We start from the raw sequence: 23,169 nt of genomic DNA, 5'->3' as shown, positions 1-23,169 counted from the left end.
ATACTTTTCTTAAAAGAAAAACTAACTTTCAGATTGAACAAAGGCTTAATGTACTCCATTGAGAGTGAGTTTATTATTATTTGTTGAGTTGAATAAAAGCAATTTGTATCCTGTTTTATCATTTTGTTATAATCATATATCACAGTATGATTTTGGTCACATTGGCTTAAGCATTTAGTTGTTTTATTGAGTGGCTCTTTATTGATTGGGCCCTTAAGGGTATAGGAAAAGAATTGTGTTCCTTTTAATATTTTATAGCTAGTTTTTTGGAGTCCTGTCTGACAAACATGAACTGAAGTATCATTATGATTTGGATGCTTTCCAGATATGAATGTCACTTTTTAGGCCATAAATGGAGTGATCAGGGACTTGGCAAATGGAGTAGAACTACCTAAGCCTCAGGACTAACTTTATGCTGACTTGAAGCAGTGGAGGGGGGAAAAGGGGAAAGGCAAACAATCATAAATCACTTGGATTTTTTTCACACTCTATTAAACTTATAAGGGGAAACTCATATCAAGATCAAGCAATTATCTTTAATTCTGGGAGGAAGAAACCAAGAGGTTTTTGTGCCAGATACATGCCAACTGTGTACGTGTCTTGTTTTGTTTTTCTCAGATTAACAACATAAAGCAGGGGTTTTAGCTCATGTTATGGATGGAAACCTGAGGCTTGGAGAATTTAAGTCACTTGACCAGTCAAACAGCTATTGAATGGCAGTTCTGTTATTCAAACACAAATCTGTTTCATTCCAACACTCAACTTCTTTCCTCTCCACAGTACTATCTCTTTATGAAGACAGTAGTTGTCAAGAAATTTCAGCTCTTAAGGAAGTTCTCAAGAAAGGAGCACTTAAAAATACATATATTTTTGTTGATTTCAGAGAGGAAGGGAGAGGGAGAGAAACATCAATGATGAGAATCAATGATTGGCTGCCTCCTGCACATCCCACACTGGGGAATGGAGCCTGTAACCTGGGCATGTGCCCTGACCAGGAATCGAACCCTGTGACCTCCTGGTTCATGGGTGATGCTCAACCAATGAGCCATGCTAACTAGGGCAAGAAAGGAGCACTTTTAAGAGTTGTCAATTTCCCCCTAAAATGTGTTGAAAAGTGTTAAAAGTTTTAGACATTTTACCGGCTAATTTTCAAGCAGAGCAGTAAATGAGTAGAGTTATTTTAACTCAACATCACTTAGACACGGAGCCAAGTCAGGCTTTGAAGATGCCTGAGCTCTTTGCCTCTTGCTCCACAAATAGAGCGCCGATGGCTCTCATGCACAGACTCTGTTATCAAACGCACCCGTTCACACATGCACCCTGGCCTGTGGTTCCCAAGGACTTACCGCGCCTCTGAATGTTGACAGCCAGTCACTTCCAAAATCACAGCTAGGAATAGCAGGGAACCGAGAAACCGGATACTGTACTGCTCTCCACTTCCAGGACCCTCGCAGCCTCATGCATAAACCAAAGCTGGTCTTCAACGGGCAGCTGAGAGATTAAGTTGCGAGATGGCAGAATGAAACCATCCTGAAGCTTCGAGAGGCAGTTCATCCTGTGACTCACTGTAGGGACCCCCAGAGCCTGCAGTTCACGCACTCCTGGCTGTACTCCCTTCTCAGAGCAGCCTGTTGATTTGTTTAAGAGCACATAGTGGGCGCGGCCTAATACCGCTAATTGCCATTGGGCTTTGTTTTTCTTGCGTGCTCCATGATCCCTTAATTGGTTAATCAGACCAGCACTGGCTGCAGAGGAGCAAAGTCAGCGGGTAAGCCAGGGCTGCCTCTGCCTCCACCGGTAGGCGGCTAGAGGCTCTACGCGATCCAAGAAAACCACATCTCTGTTTCCTGGGCCACATCTTGTTTTGTAGTTATGTTCACCCGGGAGGCCCTTCGCACTTGTTAGTTTTAACTAAAAGGGTCCTAAATGGCTCCTCAACATCCTGTCTTGCTGCCCTCTGGTCGAGTGATCCTCAAACTTCAGCTTCATCAGAACCACCTGGCGGTCTGGTTAAAGCATAGCTTGCAGGGCCCCGTCCTGAACGCTTCCTATGCACCAGGCGTAGGGTATGGCCCCTAACCTTGCATTTCCAAAAAGGTCCCATGTGATGCTGATGCAAGGAGTATGGGGGTTGACGGGGGTACATCTTAAGCAACTGCTGTTCTAACCAGTATCTCCAAGCTGCCCTAGAAGACTAAGGAGCTGGGTAGTCTTCCCCACCTAGCCTTGCAGGTGCCCAGCATGGAAGTTTCGGGCTTTGTGAAAAGAAACGTTGAAGAAAAGCCACAATTCTCCTGAGACCATGTTCTAGAGCTAGACGCTCCTTTCCTCCATAATTCTTTCAGGTGTTAGCTGCTTTACTATGGTTCCCCTTCTCTGTAGTCCTTGGTGCTTGCCACCTGGAATATGTTTCTGTTTTCCCTGTTCTCTAAGCTCCTTGAAGGCAAGAACTGTTTACTCATCGATGTCTCTGCATTGCTTGTCAAAGTGCCCGCCACACAGGCTGCGGTGACCTGCGTCCCCAGCCGCCCTGATGTGCAACCCTCCTCATAGGACCACCCACAAAGAAGGAAAAAATTAACCAAACTTTAGCTCTGAAATGAACATCACCCTCATCATCTCTGATCCGCTTTCAAAACATTCTGCAATTACAAAGAGACATTTACTGTTGAGCACTTGTGTGGCAGAGTGTTTTGGCAAAGTGCTTTGTAATTAGCTCGTTGATTATTTCCAAAAACTCTTAAGGAGAAATGTTCGCCCTCTCCCAGAGATTAGGGAACTGAGCTCAGAGAGATCCGAAAACCACATCTAAAGTCATGTGGCAGATCATTAGCCTCGCCACACAGTGTCTGTCTCCTTGGCTTTGGCCGTGGTGTGTAACTGCTCACTGTACTGGGAAGTCCATGACATCAGGGGGTTATCCGATAGACTTCTTTTTGGACCATTCACAAAAATCAAATGATGATTATTTCAAATGTCTATGGAATGTGCTTTTTAAATGTGGAACTAAGATTCTTGTTTAAAGTGTCAGGGTCATTAGAAGGCCTACTCATTAGCTCACTGAATAGTTTCTGGTTTATGGAATGGACTCCACAAAGCAGTAATATCATCCCTACAGCTTCTGAACTATTGGGAGTAGAGGAAAATATTCCCAAATGGCATTGGCTCATTCTCTTGATTTAGCAAAGTTTCATCTGGATCTCTTGTCTGGTAAGTGGTTGGAGTGAAATTAAAGACATCCATTGTAATCCATCCACATTGTCAGATCAACCTGAGCCTTCACTGCTGGGCCCTTAGAAAAGGAAGAAGGGCCTACTCAAAGGGAATAGTAGACAACAACGAAAATTCCGGAAGAAGACTTTCTTCCTATATAGGAAGACCATCCCCCATATAGCCTGCTCTTTTATCTCTAAGGCGATACATTCTGAGTCTATGTAATAGTTGCCTTTGGGCAGCTGTGGTTGGGACAAATGTAGTTTTAGGGCTCCTTCGTAGACCAAGATTAGACTGCTGCTGATCTCCCCTCTTGCCCAGAGGGAGAAGGCAGAGGGAACAGGCCAGTCTCAAAACATCACCTGAACTAGTGAGCTGGATACAACAGCTGCTGCAACCTGCCCAGGGCGAGGCCTCCCCCGACATCCATCCATTAAACAGGACCTCCTCATTTCCGGTTGATCTCCCCCAGGACTATTGCGCCAGGAGCAGAAGAAGTGTATTTCCCACGGACTCATTTTTCCTAAACTCACTCAGAAACAGATGATAGCCCCAACAGTTTCATCTTGCTTAGGAAGGTAACATTTAGCTACTACTAGGATTTAAAACATGTTTGCAGTCTGACTCCACTGACCAATATAAAACTGTTGTTCCTTTATTTATTCAACATGCACTTCCCGAGAACTTTCTCTGTGCCGGTACTTTGTTTGGCACTGAGGACAGAGGGTGAACAACATAAGCAGGGGTTCTGCCTTCTTGAGCTCACAGTTTAGCAGGGAAAGAGCCTTATATTGAAGTCATACACATGCACACACACGTCCTTTAAAGCAAGCCTGTGTATGCAGCATTGATTTGTTATAACACCATTTATCTTTGAACCATTTTCTTTAAAAGACAAACACAGCCGAAACCGGTTTGGCTTAGTGGATAGAGCGTCTGTCTGCAGATTGAAAGGTCCCAGCTTCGATTCCAGTCAAGGGCATGTATATTGGTTGTGGGCACATCCCTGGTGGGGGGTGTGCAGGAGGCAGCTGGTCGATGTTTCTCTCTCATCAATGTTTCTAGCTCTCTATCCCTCTCCCTTCTTCTCTGTGAAAAATCAGTAAAATATATATATTTTTTTAAAAACACACACACACACACACACACACACACACACACACACAGAGCACATTATGCATAAAACACTCTTGCAGTGCAGTGTGGGTGCATGTGCATGTGCTCAGTGAGAGCCAACTCAGCCACTGGAGCATCAGGCACCATCTGCAAAGACCCTCAGCCTGCAGGTCTTGCTCAGGACAGCAGCACCGTGCTGCCCACATCCACATGGAGCTGAATCCTTCCAACAACTTGAATGAGCTTGAAAGTGGGTTCATGCCCAGAGCTTCAAGAAAGGAATGCTGCCCTGCCAGCACGTTAGACTTTGTAGGTCCTTCCTGCATCGGAAAGCCAGCCAAGCCTGTTGGGTTGCTATGAACTGTGAGATTTTAATTAGTGTTGTTTTAAGATGCTGAGTTCTGATAAGTTGTTACAGTAGCAACAGGAAACTAATAGAGGAATAAGGACATGAACACTAACAAGGGATTACTATAAAAATTTAGCAAAAATTACTAGTCCGGGCAACAACAGTATGCAAGTGATAGGTAAGAAATGGTCAGATTCTGTATATATTTTGAAGGTAGAACCTGAATGATTTGCTGATTGGTGTGTGATTGGGAGGAGCCAATAGTTGCTCCAGATGAAAAGAATGGGGTTTTCAGCCCTGGCCAGCTTGGCCAGGTGGATGGAGCATCGGCCAAGAACTAAGGGGGGAGGGTGTGGAGGAGGAGCAGGGAGGGGGTTCCGTCCCAGGTTCGATCCCGGTCAAGGGCATGTACCTTGGTTGCAGACACATTCCTGGTAGGGGGTGTGCAGGAGGCAGCTGATCAATGTTTCTCCTCATCGATGTTTCTAACTCTCTATCCCTCTCCCTTCCTCTCTGTTGAAATCACTAAAGTATATATATATATATTTTTTTTTTAAATGGAGTTTTCATTGAAACTGAGTCCACCCTGGGAGGAGTAGGAACCAAATTATACAGAACTTTCTTATGTTAAGAATTTTGAACATGATCTCAAAAATAAAGGACAATTATTGAATACTTTTAAGTAGGCTAAGGTTAGAACCAGATTTGTGTGTGTGTGTGTGTGTGTGTGTGTGTGTGTGTGTGTGTGTGTGTGTGTGTTTAAAGCACTCAGGAGCCCACACAGGGGTGAAACTGATGGAGTAAGGTACATAGAACCCACCCAAGCAGGAAGCCCACACATTCAGGAAGACCTGCAAAAGCAGGGTCCTCCAAGCGAGACTAAGGAGAGTCTCCTATGTTGTTAGAACAGAATCTCTCAAATGTAACTAATAAGATGAGACTCTATTTCAAAAGAAAAAAACCCTCATAGGTGAGCAGGCTTTACTAAACCTATTTTAATGACAATGTTACTGAAATATGCAACTAGGCATAAATAATGTATACTTATAGCTCTTATACTATTATAAAACAAAATCAATTTACAAATGAAACACTTGGGAAAATGTAAGTCAAAATTAGAGTATGATTATACTATTATAGAAGGTTTTCTTTTGTGAAAAATAAATCGTTAAAATTTGATCTAGTAGTTGAAAATGTGGTGTGGTTTTTTTGTTTGTTTGTTTTTTTGTTAAGGTCCTCTCTTATCCATGGGCTGATTTTTTCCAGCTGAGTTAGTAATATAAATGTAAATGCCTGTTCTCAAATGTGTTGTAAAAAGTGATGCTACCAACATCAAAGTTTTACTTACTAGTTCAAGATAATCAGATATATTAGTTCAATTGGCCAATCTTCAAATGAAATTTTTAATGTGGTACAATTCGATAGTTCTTAAAGTTTACTTACTGGCATAAAAATAATATAGCATTGCAACATCTTAGAAATCTTCATTACATGACATTGAATAGTTTTGTTAAACATTCTACATTATATATTTACCTCTTCACTTACTACCTATGAACTATTGCAAATGGGTACAAATAATGGTGAGATTTGTGTAGTTACAACAGCACAGTTCCTTTTTTTAAAGTTATTTTTTAATCTTCACACGAGGATATTTTCCCATTGGTTTTTAGAGAGAGTGGAAGAGAGAAGGAAAGACAAGAGAGAAATATCGATGTGAGAGGAACACATAGATTGGTTTTCTCCTGCGTGAGCTTTCCCAGGGCTCTGGCCCAGGAGAAGCCTGCAAGTGGGGCACATGCCCTTGACTGGCTCCTTCGGCCCATGGAACCAGACTGGCTAGCGCAGCACTGCTCCTTTTGAAGCTTGCAAAGAAGACGAGCAGAAATAAAACTGAAAGAATTAAAAAGGAAGAAACAAAGTTATTCACAAATGATGCTATTTTGTGCAAAAACATTTCAAAAGAAGCTTCAGAAAACTAGTAGAAATAAGAAGAGTTTAAGCAAAATTGCTGGAAATAAAAATCATATGTGCTGGCAGCGCCGAGCACCCGCTAGGAGTAGGCACCTTTTCTTTCTCACACAAAAGCTTAAGCAGGCTCACAGAGGCTTGGGTGGACAATATGATGTGACCCCATCACACCAGAGGGTGGGCCTCCCTGAGCCCAGTATCCTGCAGGTGACAGAGCAGGCATTGCTGTCACTGCTGCCAGAGACAGAATCCTCCAAGTCCCCATGTGGAGTACGCTGGTAACTCCTGGGTTACTTTTGGCTCTCACTTCAGAGGAAGTGGGGAAAGCAAGTCCCTGACATATTCCCCTTTAATGATGAGCAGGGTCTGACCCACCCAGCAAGGCTCAAAAGGTGAGGCATTCCCCAGACAGGGGACAGCGGTGTGGAGGCTGGGCAGCTAAGAGGGCTGCCACACATTCATTTGTTGTTGCTGTTTCCACTGTTTCTTTTTGAGTCTTTGTTTTGCCTTTCTGGCATTCTAAGCACAGACAGATGAGATAGTGCCACGTGCAATAGAAGATTAAGGAAATCAGCTGGAAGAGGTCAGCCCATGGATAAAAGAGGAAATTAGAATATATATATATATATTTAATAATTGTACTGTCCTTCAGTCTACTGAGATTCGTTCCATTTACGTGGATCATTGTGTGACATGAGGAGATGTGGCAATTTATGTGTTAGTTTAAAATGAAAGGACTAGCTCTAGCCAGTTTGGCTCAGTGGATAGAGCATCAGGCTTGTGGACTGAAGGGTCCTGGATTCGGTTCCAGTCAAGGGCACTTGCCTGGGTGTGGGCTCAATCCCCAGAGGAGGCAGCCAATCAATGATTCTCTCTCATCATTGATATTTCTCTCCCTCTCTCTCTCTCTCTCTCTCTCTCTCTCTCTCTCTCTCTCTCTCTCTCTCTCTGTCTCTCTCTCTCTCTGCCTCACCCTTGCTCTCTGAAATCAATAAAAATATATTTAAAAAATAAAATAAAATAAAATAAAATGAAAAGACTAGATATGATTAAGATTAACACCATTTCTTATTTATTAAAGTTTGTCCTTGTAATGTTATTGCTATACACACACACAAGAATGGAGAGTGTTACATTACACATATGTACATAGGGGCAGAAGTATGTATGTATGTGTATGTGTGTGTAGTAGTGTATATATACAATGTAACATATATTCGATATAGCATATATGCATCAGTCTCTGTGCTTGTGATCTTTTAATCTTACTTCTATTTACTCACTTTTCTTGTATTTTTCCTCCTTCCTTTCTCGCTCCTCTTCTCCCCCAACCCCCAGTACTATTGATTGAACCTGACACCAAAGCAATATATATTTCAACCATCAGCCACAAGTCCTTGATCATGGTTCAATTAATTCAATTGAATAAATATTTTCTACTATTTGTATAATAACTGATAGTTATTAGAAATTAAGCAACATATTTTTCTCTCTCTTTGTCTCCTCCCCCTCACAGCTCATAACAGATCACCCTGCCCCAGATAGATACCCTACAAAAGCAAATGAGAGGAAAGAGGGAATATAGAAAAGATACAGAGAAAACAAATGCATCAATTATCTATAAACCATCAGTGTGTCAGTAAAATACTTCTCTTTGTCACAACTTTTTCGTTTTTATTCTTTAATGTCTGAAAACACCTGATTTTAGCACAAACATTGGAAAGCAAATTCTACATACACTTAGAAATTCACTATAGAGAAGATAAAACCCGTGATGGGTAAATTAAAGTAAGCTATTTTACACTATTTCATACAAGAGAAAATGTTAGAGATGTCTGTCTTATTTTTGATTCACTTTTTTTTTTCAACATTCAGTAAATATATCCTCATAAATTAGTAAATGATAATAGGAAATGTGCATTTGAGATTGAGAAAAAATGTCCTGGGATAGTTACAATGCACAAGAATTTAATTAGACATATTTGTTAAATATGCAAGATACAGTTGGAGCCAGCTAATTAGGAACACTTGAAAACTAAGTCTGGCTGTGGTGCCTCCGCCCGGAAGGCATTGGCCCTCCCTGTAAGCCCAGGGGAAGGGGCTGAATGACTCCTAAGAGCAGGGCATTAAAATCTAATTAAGAACCTAATGAAGACGTAGACAGTTGTACTGCTTGTAATCTAAACATCTACCTTGTCACTTCAGTCCTGAAGCCATAGGTTTATCCATTACTGGTTACAATTACTGTGCATTGGAGGTACTTCTACAAAAGGAGATAGTTGTTGGCCATGTTAAAAAGATAGCAGTCGCTAACAGATTCTGAAAAAAAGAGAATTTGCTTTTCAAAAGCAAATATGGGACATGCCAGCTTAAAGTCAAGTTCTGGGACTTGAATTTAGAGAGATGCAAGCAGAAAGTTCTGCCAAGCCCTGTTCTTGTTTACATCTGCCTGGTCTGTCTGCTTCCTCTTTCCCTACAACTCCTGTTCTAGTCTTCATTCCTTCCAGGCCCCCTGCTCAACTCCCTTCCCTTTCTCAGCGAGTGACCTTGCCTCCCACCTTTCAGTAAAAAAGAAGGCCAGCTCTCCCAGAGTCCCAACTTTTGCACTGACGTAAGTAGGTGTGTAACTATTTGCTTACTGTCTGCACACATTTCCTGCTCAATAGAAAGCTCTCCCTGTGAGATTAGGGATGGAGCCTGTTCCCCAGTGTCCCCAGCACCCAGCACATGGCCTGAATAAATGAACTTCTTTCTCCTCATTTATAAGTTTTGTTTTTAACATATATTGTTACAGTAAAAAAAAAAAAAAAAAAAAAAACAACACACGCCACAAAATAGTACAGAATTCTGTTGAAGCAAATGTCAAAGTTGGCTTCCCTGGTAAATTCCCCTGGTGCCTTCCTCATCCCTTTCTCTCCAGCCCAAGAAGCAAACCCCTAAGTCCCCGATTTCATCTTCTGTGATTTGTTTTAGGAGCCACTTCTCCTCCACGTGGACAAGTCAGGGAGGGGCTCGGTGGGGTGGCTGCTTAGCGTGGCCGAGAGTTGCAACAGCTGAGGGTGAGGGCAGTAGGCTGGCCAAGGAGAAAGTGGCCGGGTGCCAGAGCAGCTAAATGAGTCATCAAGTCTTAAGGGTGAGTGCAGGCGAAAGAAAATACGAGGCCAAGTTAAAGGTCAAGGGAATTCAGTAGTAGGCCAGGAATGGAAACACAATTCAAGACCCAGTGAGAGGACTCAGAGATATAAAGGACTTGACAGTCATTTAAAAGGAAAACATTTTCTAAAAAAAATGGTCTCTTAACAAAATTTTAAAATGTTGACATCAATAAGAACGTTAAAAAAAATACCTTATACCTATTTGACCCCAAATACGTTAGTAATGTTTTATTTATTTATTTTTAAATCCCAAGGCATACAAGATATTGGCATTTCTTTAAATCCAGGGGTGGGTACATGGGTGTTTTATATATTTCTGTATTTTTTTTGTTTTTTTTTTTAAATATATTTTATTGATTTTTTACAGAGAGAAAGGGAGAGGGATAGAGAGCTAGAAACGTCGATGAGAGAGAAACATCGACCAGCTGCCTCCTGCACACCCCCTATCGGGGATGTGCCCGCAACCAATGTACATGCCCTTGACCGAAATCGAACCTGGGACCCTTCAGTCCACAGACCGACGCTCTACCGCTAAGCCAAACCGGTTTCGGCTATTTCTGTATTTTTTTGTATGAATGAAATATTTCATAATGAAACAACAACAGCAACAATGAAATATTCCAGGAATTAAAGCCTAAGCTAATAAAAAGTCAGGTCAGAAAATTAAATACCAGAAGCAGTAAAAAATCAGCAATATTGCCAAGAAGCCCCAATAGGAAAGGTTTTAGGCTCAACCTGATAAGACGTGCCTTGAAAGATTCTGCTGATATTTTGTAGGAATTTCCCATATTGTAGATACAATAACAAATAAAATCTTGGCTCTACTTATATTTCAGGATAATGCGAAGCAGGAAGTTGGCCAATATCATTTGCCTTGGCCGCACATAAAAGTCATTAGTCTGTTTTAATGAGTGGATATTACTCTGTGGGATAACATAAGCAGAGATATTATTTAAAAATTGGAAGCAAACTATGTCTGAAACAAGAGTGGTGATCTACAAGTGACCTCTAATCAGACATGGCCTTGGTTGTTGGTACAGAGAATAATGAAACCACTCTCCCTCCCCAGCACTGCTTCCCATCACAACCACCATCTGGAGAGTTGGAGGCTGAGAGGAGGAGGAGGATGCAGGAGCCAGTGCTGCCTCTGCTTCTGCCCAAAGACTCAAGGATCAGAGAAGTCCCTTCTCCCCCCCATTGTCCCCGCCATCCAGGCCCAGGTGGACGCTTGGGCATTCTGCAGGCCATCCTGTGGGTGTGGACCAGGATGTCCTTCTCTGAGCTTTACTACGTGGCTCCTGGGACAGCGGTGGTGGAGGAAGTACAGAGCAGGAAGGAGGAACAGGATAGTGACTGCAGTTCATCACACTGACTGGTATGTGGGCATGTGTGAGGTGCCCCCATTGGACATACTTGGAAATAAGTAGGAGCACCCTGAAAGAGAAGAACCAGACCCCAGGCCCTTACAGAAATTCATGGGTACAATCCTTGGACCTGGCCTGCGATCAGGGCCATCTTCCCTGGCTGCCCACAGCCAGCCCTACCTCCACCCCCACTCCCCTCCACTCACCCCGGTACCCTATTTGTCACTGGGTGATTAGAGCCTGACTGCCAGGGGAAGGGACCAAGGAGTCAGCCATTCCTGCCTGCTCACTGGCCCCACCCCCACTGTGGGTTGCCCTCTGTGTGTGGGGTGACTGGTGGAGCGGGGACCTTGGCCTGGCACCATCCATATCCCCTGACACTCATCCTTGGTTCCCTGTTCACCATCAGGCAATCGAAGCCTGCCAGCTAAGAGATGGTCAGTGCGCCTCACAGTGACTGATCGAGCAATTGTTCTGCCATTAGGGTCAATTTGCCTATTACCCTTTTATTATATAGAATAGAGGCCCAGAGCACAGGAGTGGGGACCAGCCAACCTGCCCCGATGGGGGCTCCATATCAGGGCTCCATATCTGGTTAAGGCCAGGTTAAGGGGCTGCAGTTGTTCTGGTCTCTGGTCATTCTGGTCATTCTGCCATTTCGGTTGTTGAGCTTTTATTATGTAGGATATATTTATGTGTCAATAATATATAGTACTATTGATGTTATGTAATATTATATATGATATTATATATTGTATCAGATCATATGGTATTATATTACCATCCATCCTATATAATAAAAGCCTAATATGCTAAGTGTCTGGCTGTCCAGTTGTCTGTTCAACCAATCAAAGCATAATATGCTAATGATATGTTAAGGCCACTCAACCACTTGCTATGACATGCAGTGACCACCAGCGGGTAGACTGGTCGATCAGTCACTATGACATGTGCTGACCAGTAGGGGGCAGACTCTGACCGGTAGGTTAGCTTGCTGCTGGGGTTAGGCTGAAGAGACTGAGAGAAATGGGCTGGATGTGGTCCTTCCTCAGCTGGCCAACCTCCTATGCCCCTCCCTGGCCCCGATCGTGCATGGGTGGGGTCCCTTGGCCTGGCCTGCACCCTCTTACAATCCAGGACCCCTAGGGGGATGTTGGAGAACTGGTTTTGGCTTGATCCTGGTTTTGGTTAGAAGGCCGAGGGACTTCTAGTTAAATATAAGCCTATATAGGAGTAGAATTTTGTATCTTAGAATAAAGAGGCAATAAATACTTATGACTGAAAAAAACACATACATTTTTCAAGACATTAAAGTCTAAATAATGCCTTTATACAATGAATAGACATGCAAAATAGAAACAGGGAGTGAGTTTATCCTTTTGCTTAATTTTACATTAAAAAATTTATTTGTTCTAATTCACATAATACAAATTGTTGGTGAAGTATTATTATTTTTTTTTAAATCACCTCCAGAATGGGATTCTCCTCCCCCCGCCCCCTCCAGTTTTTGTTAATCTTCATCTGAGGATATTTTTCCAGTGATTTTTTTTTTTTTTTTTTTTTTAGGGAGAGTGTAAAAGAGAGGGAAAAACTGGGAAACACATTGATTGGTTGCCTCCCAGGCAGTGTAGGAGCCTGCAACCAAGGAACCTGCAATCAAAGAATGTGCCCTTGACCAGAATTAAACCCAAGTGCCTTTGGTCCACAGGCCAACGCTCTATTCACTGAGTTAAACCAGCTAGGGCCAGAATGGGATGGTTTTAACAAAAGTCTATTTGTGTACTTCTCATAGTTATGTACACTCCTTTTCATTCTTTTATTTAATTTCCTTTTGTTATTACAATGGGCACAAGTTATTCAAATTAATTTTATTGCTATATAAAGCAGGGCTTTTCATAATTGAAAATAGAAGTGAATGCTTTTATTTTTTTCAATTCCTTCGGGTTCTATTTTCTTATAATTATTTTATTGTGGGGCTGAAATGGTTCACTGGGATGATTGCCTGAAGTCCAGTACCTGATTCTCCGAGCATGAGGACACTGGGGCCGGCTCCTCTAGGCACTGGCCTTAGTGATAATTCCCCAGTTTAAGCGACTCTTCACTCACAGTGGCCGCCTGATTTTCCATGTACAGAATCAATTTCAACCCAGGTCAGAGGAATTTTATATTCAGGGACTCCCTCTCCAGTCATTGGTGCACAGTGTGTTCCTACATTTTTTTCTTCCATTTAAATTCTTCCTTGGGAACCAGCTTTGGACTCCAATTTCCTTGAGAGACTGGTGTCCTGCCTTAATTTCCCAGTGCCACACCATGGTCCTTCTGCTCAGAGAGCCCTATGACCTAAGTCGAAGTCTCTTACATCAGGCCTCCCTCCACCCTCCCCACACCATCTTCTGAAATTTTCTCTGCAGCTACTCCCACCACTTGCCTTCTTGCTCCTTCATACTGCCCCGGGTCATCACCAGATCCTTCAGGCACTGTTTGGCCTGCTGGGCCTGCCACCCTCCCAGCACAGCCCTCAAATCTATCTCCTCCGTGGGGAGACTGGTCCAGATGTTCTCGGTCTTAGCAGCAGCAAGAACCACTGCTCATACCAGAGATTCTGATTCAGCAGGCGTGGGGTGGGATTATGGAATTTGTCAAAAGTTCCAAGGAATTCTCATTCAGGTGGCTGTCCAGGGACCCTGCTTTGCAAAACATTGATTTGACTCCAGGCCCCATGCCTGTTGGCACCGTCCTGCTGAAGTTCATGAACCAGAATTCCAGAGCAAGCAGCATCATGTAATAGGTATGGACACTGAAACACAGGAACCCAATCCTACGTCATACTGTGGCATTAGGTGATGGCCCCAGGAAAGGGCGAGAGATTGCCTTCCAATAGACACGCCCAACCTGGCATAACCTCAGGCATTTCAAGAGATAGCAGAGTAGTTTCCAAACTTGCTCACGCATTGAAATGACCTTAGGTATGTGATTAAAATGTGGATTCAAAGGCCACAGCTGACATTACTAAATAAAATTCTCCAGGATGGAGTCTCGGAGTCTGCATTTCACTGTGTGCTCCAGGTGAACCTGGTACACACCTGTGTGTGGACCCGTCAGTGAGGAGGGACTGCAGGGGAGGGACCTGGTTATGCTTCTTCCTGGCACCCGAATCTCCACAGTTAGAGATGCATACCTTTGGCCTAACAGTTGTTTTGATTATTCTGCTAATATTAAGCATCTCTGGGAAAAAGGACTCCTTCCAATGCTAAAGAACAGGAGTGATTAACATTAAACACTACCTGTTATTTGAAGGAGGGTGTTGAGATATGTCCCAGCTGGAACCATGAGGATACTTGGTTCTACATTTCTTCACACATGCTCCTCACCTCTGTCCTCCACCCCATCCCCACAACTACTGCCACTAACCCACACATGCCGAAGAACAGAGAACGCCTGATTTGTCTCTGTATCTTATTGTCCAGCATGTAAATGTTTAATAAGCTGTTGCTTAATGAACACAAGATAGTACCTTACATCCTACGTCTTAAAGCCAGTGAGTTTATCAGGCCTTTTCCTCTGAGCAGGTTTTGATATGGAGAAGGATGAGACTATGAGGACACTGGGACCACCCCCATCTCCCCACACACCACTTCCCATGGGGCAGGAAAAAGCTGAAGACGCATGAGATACATCAAATGGTTGTGTTTTGTGCTGAGGTCAATTCTCAAAAGGTGGTGCCTCTCCCATCTGAGGAGACCTCTTACGTTGGCTGCCACTAGACAGCTCTTTCCAGGGCTTGCTGTGCCAGCAGGCAGAGGGAGGAACTCTCTGTGGGTGTGGTTTAGGTTGCACCTAAAGGCTTGCTTGCCCTAAATATTCAATCTGCCTCATATCTCAGTAAGAACAAGTTCCTGGTAAAATGAAGAAAATACATTAAGTTTGATAGGGTGTCTAGAGATTGGGACAAAAGTATGGAATTTGTCTTCCTGGTTGGACAGAATGCTCTTTCTAGTCTTGCAAAAATCAGAATAAGGTAGTGAACAGGCATGCAGGGACCAGAGGACACTCCAAGGGAAAACAGGCCAGTGTGCCAATGTCATATTCCATCTGATTCAGTCTCCTGTCTAAGGTCAACCTAAAGAGGGATGTGCTTAGGTGAAGAGTGGGGGCCCTGTGAAGTGGGATTTTATTGAGAGAGCAAGCAAAATACTAGGTCTATGAGCAGAAGGCTCAACTTGAAAAGGATATTTGGAATTGATGTTTGGAAACCAATTGTCTTGGCCATCTTGACCAACCTGTGCACTACCATATACCTTTGAATGGGGGTGACCATGTTTACCTGGTGGGACCCCCCCCCCTTACTCTGTAAGTTAAATGCTTGAGTGAAAACATGCCAGAGTGATGGTTACATTAAAAAACACAAAACCCAGAACTCATGATCGAGGTGAGACTCTGTCCTTTACACATTAAGTACTACAGAATATTGTGACACAACTTTCCTAACATACTACGTGCTGCAATAGATCAATGAAGAAATGTGGGAACTGGCTGTAAATTTCAGTTTAAATTAACTTTCCCACTTTTTTGTTTGTTCTTTTGTTTAAAGTTTATTTATTATTTATATATTTTAAATATATATATATATTATTGACTTCAGAGAGGAATGGAGAGAGAGAGACACATAGAAACATCAATGATGAGAGAGACTCATTGATTGGCTGCTTCCTGCATACCCTACATTGGGGATGAAGCCCATAACCCTGGCATATGCCTTGACCAGGAATTGAATCATGATCTCCTGGTTCATAGGTCAATGCTCAACCACTGAGCCACACCAGCTGGGCTTTATGTTTAAGGTTTAAAGGAACCTCTCGTGTTTCATGTACCAGGCCCTCCTCAAAATGCTGGCGCTCACTGCCCCGAGTGTGAGGCTCATTCTTTACGAACTCACTCAGACACTGCCTTCAGTTTACAATCTGACTTATAAGAACTAAACTCCTTTTTCCTCCTGAACTCTTTGTGGCAACTAACAGATTTCTCCCTCCTCAACCTCGCTCATCAGCAGAAGACCCGGTATCAGAAAGATTCCACGAAGCTAGATCATTCCTCCCAGACAGCAAATGAAGCAAACTGACAACCAGCATGCTATGATGTTTGTGCCATGTGGCTGGCCTAAGGCAGGACAGAAAGAGTCAGAAGCACTGCATTTGGGATGGGATGGGATCCCCTGTTATTCCTAATGATCAGGAAAAAGGAGGAGTAACTCTGGTTACCTCTAGATGAGTGGAGCCTATCTCTGCAGGCCTGTTGATTGACAGAACTAGGAACACAGACCAGCCAGCACATGGCTCCCACTAGCAGGAGACAAAACTAGAATCAGAGTCCAGTATTTATCCCAGCTGGAGAGAATGAGTAGAGAAGAACTGGGTAGGAAAGAGGACTTGCAACCAAGGCAATTGCTCCACCTGATTTGGATCCAACCCTGCTGCCATCTCAGGAGCACCAGCTGTGTCCTGCCTCAATCGCTGGCCTGAGCTTTCCATAGGCATATAAATATGCTGAAGTCGCTGCGCCCTTAAGAAACAAAACTTCCCTCTCACTCATCTTCAAGAGTCATTTCCCCAGGGAAGTCTTTGCCTAGGCCCAGTGCTTCCTTCCTTCACTGCAGTGTTTGTCATTTTATATTTACTAGCGCCACATTTTGATAAAAACATTTCTTCCTGCCAAATTATTATATAAACTCTAAGAGGATAACAGTTGTTTGTTTTGTTCATGATTCTGTCCCTAAAACACAGCACTTAGGAGGTCCCCCAAAATGTTCATTAAAACAGAGGATGCACATCATGCTGAGAGAAATAAGCCAATCAATGAAAGAGAAACACCACATGACCTCACTCATTTGTGGATAATAAAGAGCATTATAAACTGATGAACCAAAAGATAGATATAGAGACAGTAAAGCAACAAGCAGATTGTCAAATTACAGCGGGGAGGGGAGGAGGATCTGGGCGAGATAATAGATCAACTGAAGGACTTGTATACATGCATATAAGTACAACCAATGGACATAAAACTATGGGGAGGGAGGGGATATGGGGGAGGGAGAGAGGGGGGCAAAAAAATCATTAAAATATGTAAAAAAAAATAAATTAATTAATTAAAAAAAATAAAAATAAAACAGAGGATGCACAAATATGGAATGAACTGGGTTTGCTGAGGGAGAAGATGGATTCACCAGATTTGAATAGGGAGCTCCTGTGGGCATGCAGAGTCCAGAGGAGACAGGTGTCGCAAATGAAGTAGCATTCACCGGGCATCAGAGCCTTCCTTTGTGCAGTTAAATTAGCCAGAATTTCAACCTTGACTCTCCCATTTTGGAATACCCTTCTGAGACAGCTTCACTTTTCAGAACTTGGCATATCTACCTGGTCCTGCGTCTGTGGGCTTTTGAAGGCTGACCAAGCAGGATGGCATGAAAGAGAAGGGAGTAGACCTCCATCACTTTGCTGAGAGCCCCATCAGAGAGGAGGCTGGAAGAGTCCTGGCCTCCCAGGTGGAACAGAAGGTGGGTTTCCTCTCGGTCAGTGGCAGTCGCACGGAGTGGCACAAACACCGGAAGAAGATCCAACTTCTCCAATGGCCCGCATAGGTTACGAAGATCCCCCTCCCGACTGAAGTAAGATTAGTCTTCCAGTAAACCAAGTTATAATTTTCAAGCCAGTAAGTTCTAAAATCTTCTTCACAAGAGTATTTCAATCTGAAATGTTTTTGTTTGGTTAAATTCCATCCTTACCTTTAAGAAAATTATCACTCAGTTTTTCAACTTCTTTAAAAAGAAAAAACACAGAGAAGCATCAATTGATTTGCCTGCCCATTCATTCATTTATCTATTCAGAAAATACATTTGAAAAAGCACCTATAGAACTTAGTCTCAAGAGGAACCCTGCAAACAACCAGTTACACTGTGAAAAAGCCTGGAACAGTACCACAGCTTTGGAACAATCCAGATGCTGGGGTAGTTGTAAGTACTAGATTCCAGGTCCAATGGAGTTTAATTCTCTTTATCACCCTTCTTCAAACTTCTCCACCACTCCATGCCCCCAGCCTACCAAGAGGAAAATAACAGCTGGCAGAGTTGGAGAAGGTTTCATTCACTTAAGGGGTGACATGTGAGCTGGGGCTTGAAAGATGAGTAACAGGTAAAGTTGACAGGCAGAGCCAGTAGCAAGGTCTTCCAGGAGGTAGGGACAGTGTGCTCAAAAGCACTAAGACATGGAAGATTCCGTGATGTTGGGGAGAAGGGGATGGTGAGTGACTTAAAATATGGGCTGTCAGAGGAGTGCAGTTGACCAGTCCATGAGCATTAAGATGAAGAAGAAAGGTGGACGTGACTGGTCAGCCAACATGTGGTGCTATTTCCTGACCAGAGAAACAGAAGCCGGTCTCCCTGAGGCTGGGTGTAGCTCGGGGTTGCGCAGGAAGCACCCTCTCCTCTAGGAGCTGAATCCAGGAACAGCGTGGCCCTGCTCTCCCTTTTCACCTCCTGGATGCGCCCTCAGAGTCCGGGCCCTGACATTCCAATCCTGGACACTAGAGTTGGGTCTTCTAAGACCCTAAATCTATTTTTGTTTTGAGACCCAATATCTAGTTGCTACATTATGTGTGAAACTGAGACGGTGAGCGACCTATTCAAGTATCTTTTTCCTGGTGCCAGTAAGAAATAATAGCCCATTTAGAGAACCTGAACTGAGGACACTCAACCATAAACATTAGTCATAGTATTACTCAGTTTCTCACATAAATCAAATTCAAACCCACAGAAAAGCAAATCATTATGCTGACATTAGTTCATAGAGGCTTGTCTAATTATGATAAGAAGATAATCCCTTTTATAGCAGTTATTTTTAAAATCATAATTTTATAGGTAAGCATGCCATTTAGAGTTGATTACACTGTAGGCAGAAAAAAATTAAACAGTCCTAGTAAAGAAAATGCTCAGAAGAGAAGAAAGGTGAGCTATGGAAATGGAGACATTGATTTTGAAGACAGGAAACCTGGTTCACGAGATTGTCATTTACTGGCTCTGTGTCTTTGGGGAAGCCACTTAACTTCCCCGAATCTCAATTTTTCCTCCCATTGAATAGAGAAAATAATAATACCTATGTGGTTGGCCTTTGTCAATATCAAGTAGCATGGCATGTGTTAAGGTGCTTTGTAACCTAAAGCCATTTTACTATTTATAAGAATTACTAAGGCCTCATGCATGAAATTTGTTCTGGAAGGTATATTTGCCCTTCATTATATAGGATTAGTTAGAAAAATAATCCAGGTTAAAATTCTCATATCAGAGAAAAATATTATACAAAAGTCTACTAAAATTACTGCTATCAAACTTTGCAATGATAACCCATAAGCCAAAGAACTTCATACAAAAGGTGCTTGAATAATAATTGTATTCTCCTTCCTTTTTATGGTATTTGTTTATGTTAAAATTAGTAATGGCTGTTCTCTAGACCATTAGACCTTAGAGCTACTCCTCCAAAAAAGGCTCATGATCACAGAGAAATACTGCACACTGCAACTCAGAGAGACTAGTTAAAACATTGGAGGAACTCCACAATAACTTTTTAAAAATATATGTATACTTTATTGATTTTTTACAGAGAGGAAGGGAGAGGGAGAAAGTTAGAAACATCGATGAGAGGGAAACATCCATCAGCTGCCTCCTGCACACCCCTGTGGGGACATGCCCACAACCAAGGTACATGCCCTTGACCAGAATCGGACCTGGGACCCTTGAGTCCACAGGCTGATGCTCTATCCACTGAGCCAAACCGGTTAGGGCTCCAAGATAACTTTTAATAAAATGTTCTTCTAAACTTCTTGGAGCATAGAACTCCATTTTTAAGTATTAGCTTTAGTTCAAAAGAATTTATTTTGGGAATTTAAAAAAATAATAGTTTACTAATTTTTGGAGAGAGAGAGGAAGGGAAAGGAAATGAAAGAGATAGAAAGAGATCTATGTGAGAACACGACCTTGATCAGCTGCCTCCTGCATGCCCCTTACTGGGGATGGAGCCCGAAATCCGAGCATGTGCCCTGAGTGGGAATTGAATTAGCATCCTTCTGGTGCTTGGGAGGACCACTGAGCAACACTGGCCAGAGCAGGAATATTTTTAATATAGACTTTTCTTAGAACACATGAAAGCATCCACAAAAAAACTAGTAACCAATTCTAGGAACAGTGTGTTGATATAATTTTAGAGTGGAAAGCCTCAATCAATATACAATAGCTTTGCCAAAATGGTAATATATTCTAACTGCTCTGTAAACTTTCTTTTCTTGATTACAAACAGTTCATGCTTCTCCTTCCCTAGGTGAGTTTGCAGTTCTCTGAAAATAAGTCAGGAAAAGAATTTATTAAGAAACTGAGTCACTTAGAATTTTTTAAAAATATATTTTATTGATTTTTCACAGAGAGGAAGGGAGAGGGATAGAGAGCTAGATAGAGAGCTAGAAACATCAACCAGCTGCCTCCTGCACGCCCACTACCGGGGATGTGCCCACAACCAATGTAATGCCCTTGATCAGAATGGAACCTGGGACCTTCCAGTCCCCAGACCAAGGCTCTATCCAGTGAGCCTAACCAGTTTCTGCTGAGTCACTTAGAATTTAAGCGCCTTTGCCAAGGTGGAGGCTGTGAGATTCGAACTCAAGCTATTTTGCTCCAAAGCTAGAGAATGATCTGATGATAAATTAAAATGTTTCACACTGTGGTCCTGCCTGGATAATCATTGTTGCTGATTAGAGCTGCTTCACATTCTTTCAAATGCCAGTTTAAAATAAACTCTTAAGAATTGTTGGGTAGATTCAAGATTTTTAAATTAATTTTAAAATATGATTTTACTGAGAGAGAGGGAGAGAGGGATAGAAACATCAACAAGGAGAGAGAATCATTGATGGGCTGCCTCCTGCTCACCCCACATTGGGGATTAAGCCCAGAACCCGGGCATGTGCCCTGATCACAATCGAACCATGACCTCATTGGCCAGACAATGGCTCAACTTTCCTATTGTAGCACAGAAGATAATGGATTATCAGTTGTCTCACACCACCCAGACATTGCTTTGAGCTGTTCTAAAACTCTAATGATGTAGCTACAAAAGATGACGAATTTGAACTTTACTCAGCACTCCATAGCTTTATGGATGAATGAAACTCATGTCACCTCACCCCACAACCTGTTAATAATTAATATTAACAGCATATATGGGTGAGTAACCCATAGTTCTCTGGGAAAGGAACCCTTGTTTTTTATCTTTTCTGTACTAGCTCAGATAGAGATGCCAAGAGCTGATTAAATAAGCAGTGCTTTACAAAGTTGTGCATCGTAAGTTAGTATCTCTCTTAGAATTGCATTGATCCATCTTCATTTGTGCTTTTTTTCTGGAAGAGGTTTTAGAAATTGTGGTTTTACTTTGACTAAATTTCAGGTTAGACAGAGAGAAATACATATCTGTCATGACCTCTCACGAATTTTCTCCCAAATGTACTGTTTTTGACATTTTAGTAGTTTTATAAAAGATGCTTATATTTTATCAAGAATCAAACGGAGAAGTGTGCTAGTATAAAAGTAATATAGTTTTAACAGGTTTAAAGGACTTTCAAAATTATTCTGATGTATTCTAATTTTACAAAATGGAAATGTTATGAGAAACTGAAGAGGTATATTGTCTTTGGTCAGATGGGGAATGATCAGCTTTCACAAAACAAATATTTCCCATATACTCCATTTAATAATTAATTTTTAAAGTTGCAAATAATAACTTCAGTGAAAATATTTATTACAACACCCTCTACTGAATTTGCATTGTCGAATGGCTGTAGTACAACTTGATGTGTGTGTGTTAGTCATGTTTTTAATATTCCTTACTATTGTGAATTATCTGAATGGCTTTTTGTTGTTAATACCCTGTTTCTTAAAATGCTTAGGTGCTGCTGGAATTTTCGTTATGGGACCTGTGAAATGAAAGAGTTCTAGGTATTTATTTTATGAACAAGCAGTAAGACCCTTCTGAATAAACTTAAATTGAACATTTGAGAATTCAGAAAGTAATTTTTGTTGCCCGATGAGTTTGCTAAAGTGTGGGATCGAGTCTCCATAGGAGAATATTTCCCCCCTAAAAAATGAGACATGAGTGCTAAATAAACAGGGGGTTGTGAACATATTTGTTACATGGGCTTTTTTGAAACAAGAGTTGCGGTTAACATCAGAAAAAAATGGTTTTAAATATGAACATTCTTTTTCTTAAAATGGTAGTTAGTGCCTTCAACAAATAGAATTGAAATGGAAATGTCATTTATTCTATCCTAATTTCTTTTTTCACATTGAGGATTATGCTGATACTGAACTCCCAGGAAAAAAAAATTACCCTTACAAAAGCCCCCTACCCACCCTTAAGTGTTAGCAACTTATCTCCCACTTTCCTCTTGCCTAAGGTGGCTTTAGCTGTGAATGACAGGTTTTTCATTTGTACCCCTTCCCCGTTTGTTTATTTATTTTCCCCCCTGATGTTAAGTTCAGGAGTGACACCCCCAAACCCAGAGGAAGTTTGGTCACCTACCAGAAAGACTTCAACAGACTGCAGAATGAAGATCAACTGGTATCCCCCTGAACAGATCCAATAATTGCAACCTTAACTAATGAAACCTAATCGCCCAAACACAAACAAAAAATCCCAGTCACACAAAGAGCTTCTCTCTGTGTTTGGGGGCACCCAGGAGAGAGGGAGCCGGGGCTCCTAGCTGCCCGGCTCTGCTCTTGGGGGACAAAGGGCGGCTCAGCCCACCTGGGAGGATGCTTCTGTTTACATATCAGGTTGCCGCCCGGCGATTGGCGGCCGGGCTGGAAGGGAAGGTCCTCTGGAAAGGCGACACTGGGGATGCTGCCCCCTATCACATGACGGAAATTTCCACTCTTGGGCGAAAAGAAAAGGAATAGGGTCTCTCCATCCGC

The sequence above is a fragment of the Pipistrellus kuhlii genome, unplaced genomic scaffold (genome assembly GCF_014108245.1).
Source record: "Pipistrellus kuhlii isolate mPipKuh1 unplaced genomic scaffold, mPipKuh1.p scaffold_m20_p_3, whole genome shotgun sequence".
NCBI lineage: Eukaryota > Metazoa > Chordata > Mammalia > Chiroptera > Vespertilionidae > Pipistrellus > Pipistrellus kuhlii.
This window is presented reverse-complemented; position numbering follows the sequence as displayed.